Here is a 5,704-nt window from a genome sequence, read left to right as displayed (position 1 = left end):
CCCACTACCCTAGTGACAGGGTACCACTGGTAAATCAAGAAGAGGGTTCTCTTGGGACCACCCTAGTGTATTTCATATTACCTTCAATCATATATACCCCACAGCCACACAATTTGAAAGAATATTGATCAAACTATACACTCCGAAAATGAACATAAAAATGGACCCTATCAAACAGTTATAATACACACAGTGATAATTAACCCAAGTTTATGACATTAAATGCATTTATTAAAATAATTTTTCTTTTTTTCTCATATATTAAAAAAATTCTTACACATCAAAGAAGATCACGATCGCATAATTTAAAAAAACTACATAACACATATATTTTACACAAGAGACAAAAGGTAAAAAATGTGAACACAATCACATCATAATCAGGTCATACCAAAAATAATTCATATAATAAATCAATTCGGTGTGCATAAACACAATCCTGTATTGGACACAAATATGTTCCTTGGGTATAACCGTTTGCTTAAACCAGGGCGTTGACGCGTTTTGGTGGTGTTTATTTAATGAAAGCCACCTTCCTCAGGACACAAGCAATATTTGTCTCTCAATTAATTTTAAAACATTGTATAAAACCAACTCTAAGTGGAGTGGGTATTATGTCAGTATTAAGTCACTTATGCTCCAATACATTATCACTGTGTGTATTATTACTGTTTGATAGGGTCCATTTTTATATTCATTTTCGGAGTGTATGGTTTGATCTATTACTTTAAAATGTTGTGGCTGTGGAGTATATATGATTGTAGGTAATCTGAGATAACCTTAGAGTGGTTCCAAGAGAACCCTCTTCTTGATTTACCAATTGCATTTAAGCCCGTTTTTACATGCTTTAAGGAGAGATCACGCACACTTTAGCGCTGGTTAGCAGTGGTATCATCCCCAGAGTCCTGATGCAACAAAAAAAAATTCAGCAAGTAGGATAGTAGGAAAACAAAATGTTTGGCGTTGACCCTGCAGAAAGGGCCAGGTCCAACACATCCTATATATATGTTTGTCCAGGTTCTCTGGCAAACAAAATGTTGGCTCTTCTGAATACAAATAATCAAAAAGAGAGCGAGGAAAATCGGAGCAGCTCATTCCTTCCCCCTTAGTTAACTTTCACAATCAAAGAGAACGGGCTCATGAAGTTAATAGTTAGGCATCAAAAAGAGTTTGTGCAAGAATCCAATAGTTTTTTTAGAAGAACCCTCACCCACCAACCTAGTTGGTGGCATGCTTCATCATCGCGTTCCCAACCAAGATGCAGAATGCATCCTGGGCTTGCTGCGACACCTGATTACTGCAAACACAACAGTTGATGGACAGAATGCGGAACAATATCATACATTCACCCCAGTACAGAGATCTGGGCCTAAATCCATCGTTTATTTATACTCCACACCACTCCAGTTCAGACAAGGCCATATGCAAATCAGCCTTGACCCTGTGCCTCATGGGAACAGTCCAGCCCGAACTGCCAAGCCATGGAGAAGTGTGGCTCAATGGTTACAAGAGGCAGACCATGAAGCAGAGGTCAGACCCGGGACCAGGGTTCAATTCCAGACGCGGCAGGGTCTTGAGCCCAAAATGTCCACGGACTCGATAATTCTCGCTTCGGTGCCTGCTCGAATCACGAGTTCACACTCTGCAACTCCGGGCAATAGCTTGCTTAATCTCCGCTATGGCCCCCCATGGTGGGATGCCTGGCTTTCGCCTTGGGGGTGCCCAGTACGGGTTATCTCACAGGGAAAAACCAGGACGGGTTCCCGAAGCAAGCGCTTAGAGACCGTTGGTGATAATGCGCTATATAAATATAAATTACAATTACATGTCTTTCCTGGAACTGAATCAAGCATCCTAGGACCGGTTTCTGGCTATCAGCCGTCTTCAGCCAGGATAGCTTGACTCCAGTGGTGTGGAGAGCATGAGACTCACGTCTGAACATACCCATCGCACTCGGGGTGACAAATGCAAAAACAAAAGTTGATGGACAGAATGCAGAACAATGTCATACATTCACCCAGTACAGAGATCTGGGCCTAAATACATCGTTTTTTTGTACTCCACACCACCCCATGAGGCACAGGGTCAAGGCTGATTTGCATATGGCCATGTCTGAACTGGGGTGGTGTGAAGTGCAAAAAAACGAGGGATTGAGGCCCAGATCTCTGTACTGGGGTGAATGTATGACATTGTTCTGCATTCTGTCCATCAACTGTTGTTTTGCATTTTGTCACCCCGAGTGGGATGGGTATGCTCAGAAGTGAGTCCCATGCTCTCCAAACCATTGGAGTCAAGCTATCCTGGCTGAAGACGGCTGATAGCCAGAAACCGGTCCTAGGATGCTTGATTCCGGTCCAGGAAAGGCATGGCTTGGCAGTTCGGGCTGGACTGTTCCCATGAGGCACTGGATCAAGGCTGATTTGCATATTGCCATGTCTGAACTGGGGTGGTGTGGAGTGCAAAAAAACGATGGATTTAGGCCCAGATCTCTGCACTGGGGTGAATGTATGACAATGTTCTGCATTCTGCCCATCAACTGGTGTTTTGCATTTTACCAGTATTTTTATTTTTGTGTCAAGTGATAATGGTGAGTTAAGACTATCTACAGGGTCCCCTTCCTCAACAGGAATATTTTAATATTAGGACCTGTGATGGGATTAAAAGAAAAAAGGTGTATATTCTAGAGATTTAACTTAACTCTTAGATTCTGTATGTGGTCCACATGTCTACATAGCATACATCTGCTGTGCTTCATGGAAGCGAGAGCAGGAACACTGCTCTCGCTTCCAAAAAGAGAAGCAGAATTGCTTTTGGGCAAATGGAGCTGCATTTTTGCAGCTCCTTTGTCCAAAAGCAATGCAGGATGCAATGAGCTGGCATGGACTGTGGGGGCATTGGGGATTCCCCCACGGTCTTCAACAAAGTGGCCAAGCCTCGGAGGATGGGACCATGAATCTGAAAATGGCCCAGGAGAGGGGACGCTTGGCCCACCTCCCCTTCTAAATGTATTTAAAAAACGTAATAAAAATAATAAGGCCGGGCCTGAGGGATGGGGTCCCTGGGGCCAAAATTGGCCTCAGGAGGGGGTCCATGTGGCCCCACTCCAAATTTCCTTTTTTTTTTAAAAGCTGGACAGGCCCCGGGGAATGGAGCCCTGGGGCCAAAAGTGGCCCACCTTCCATAAAAAATGTTTTGCTGGGCCCTGGGGATGGGGTCCCTGGGTTGAAATCTACCTTCCCCCTTAAAAATAAAATAAAAATATAGGCCCAGCCCCGGGTGCCCCTTTCCTAAAATAAAAATGAAACGGGCAACTCGCCAGAGGGAATGCCCCCTTCCTGCACCCCTCTGCACACATGTCTGGTGGCGCGTTCTGAGTTGGGGGATGAAGTCCCCTGTGCTGGTGAGGATCCTTAGGGGCCAATTAGCCCGCCAGTTTCCTCCACTAAACCCACACAGTGTGATTGCTGAGAGGTCGTAGGAAGCAACATCCCTTTTTCTATCACTCTGCAAACTCACCTTGTAGTACACTGCTGGTGAGAGGATGAGGTCCCCTTGTGTAATGAGGACCTAAGGAATGAATTGGACTTCATCTCTGATCCAGCGGGCTACCAACCTGTGAAAATATATCACCATACATTCATCTGGGCCCATATACACATTCACTCATATAGGCTGGTTAACACAGCTGGGTGTCATTGTTTGTAAATGCTTTAATTTAAATCAGTTACCCATCATTTATCTAATCTTTCACTGACCATAAAGCCTTTCTTTAGTCAATGGACCTATTTAGTTGAAATAGTAATTGATGATATGACATAGGTTCATTTACCTCCTTTTTATTAAATTACCACAGACTCTGGAAAGTTTTCAATGTTTTATCTAAGTATATCATACGAGCAAACAAATTACAGTGTTAACTCCATCTTTCCGAGCAAGTAAGATCTTTGCCAACATTTTGTATTCTATTTCAATGAGATTATCACAACAACAGTACCTCAGAAAAAAGAGGATAGAGAGAGAGAAGTACATTGACACAATACATGGAGATATATTTACCTAGGATGGTGTGAAAATCAGACCCCTCTGGCACAGAGTTTAATGGGTACTCTGGGAAAGAACAGATGACAAGGACTTCAGGACAGGATAGATGACCTCTTCTGGATTCAACACCTGCGTCTCACTGCTCTCTGACACTAACTTCCTCCTCGATTCTTCCGCAATCTTCTGCTAATAATTTCCTCCTCGATTCTTCGGTGATCTTCTTCTAATATTTTGGGTTTAGAATTTCTAAGTCTGCTTCTTCAAATCGTTGATAAGCATTCAGAAAGCATCTCCGTTTTTCAGCGTTTCTTGATGCAACTGCCATAACTGTGCTACCTCAACTATACTTTCCTAATGGCATGTACCACCCCTAAATGTTTCAACTTTATGAAACTCCTATTCATGATTGGACAGGCTGAGGGGATGATCATTACACCATGCTAAGTTTTAATAATTTTCGTTAGTTCATTGTTTTTAGTTCCCACCCATTAGTTTGTTCTTCCAAGCATTGTTTCTCACCCATATTTTCAATTTGACATCAAGGTATACAAATTACAGTTGTCCATTGATTCTTCAGGATGTTCAGCTGGTTCCCAGAATATGTACGAGAAGGTCCTTGGACGAGTTTCAAGCTGTGACATCACTGTTTCTGGTTTGCCATCTTTGTGCATGCATGGGGAACCACGTGGGGTGCAGGCTTTAAGCATCACTCAAAGGCCCAAATACAAACTAATAGAGAGGTCAAAAGAAAAATTATTAATTTCAAAATAAAATTATTTCACTGTATACCATCTATCTTTACTCTAATCCCATTTATTATAAAGACTCTTCATGTAATAGCATTTAGTATGTAACCCATTTTAGTTTCAGCAAAGCACATGCTTAGCATGTGAGTTTCCAAGCGGGCATTTTAGATGCATTTGTGCAGAAGCAGAAATTCCCCTCCAAGTGTAAAGACATAATTCGGCGTAGATGCCGTTGATGCATGCGCAATACAGTTTCCATCCGTTTTAAGCCAAACTCGGGTTACTCGTTAGTAGAACACATAGGCAAGCTTCCTCTATCTATAAAATAAGAAATGTGGTGCATATTAGTATCACAATACATTATTAATACTTTGTTACAGGTTTATATGGGAGGATTGCGTCTGAGCATGTCTCTTTTATATGAGTCCTTGCTCCATCATCCCGCAAGCATAAGTGCACCATGATGCATGTTTACAGAGTGGTGTAAAAAGGGGGCATGGACTCGGACAACTCAAAGCAATCCAGATGTGTGGGGCATACAGGAGGTAACAGGATGGTTAGTTGGAACCCAGGGACCCTCTGAAGGCAAGTATTCTTCATCCCCTAACCAAGAGTATGTCTGGAGATATGTTTAAAGAGTGGTGAAGAAAGGGGGCATGGCCCGTGTCCACCTCTCAGCAATCCTACTGTGTGGGGCTTATTAAAGGAAACAGGTAGGCTTGTTGGCCCATGAGGACCCCCAGCAGAGAAGGGAACATCATTTCCCATCCAAGCCAGGGAGCGTGTTTGCAGAGTGGTGGCCAAAAGGGGTGTGGCCTGCTATGAGAACTTAGCAATTCCTCTGTGTGGGACTTACTGGAGGTAATAGGAAGGGTAGTTGGTCAAAATATATCCGTAGGGACCAACTACCCCTCCTG

Source organism: Lissotriton vulgaris, unplaced genomic scaffold (genome assembly GCF_964263255.1).
Source record: "Lissotriton vulgaris unplaced genomic scaffold, aLisVul1.2 SCAFFOLD_4658, whole genome shotgun sequence".
In the NCBI taxonomy this organism is placed as follows: domain Eukaryota; kingdom Metazoa; phylum Chordata; class Amphibia; order Caudata; family Salamandridae; genus Lissotriton; species Lissotriton vulgaris.
This window is presented reverse-complemented; position numbering follows the sequence as displayed.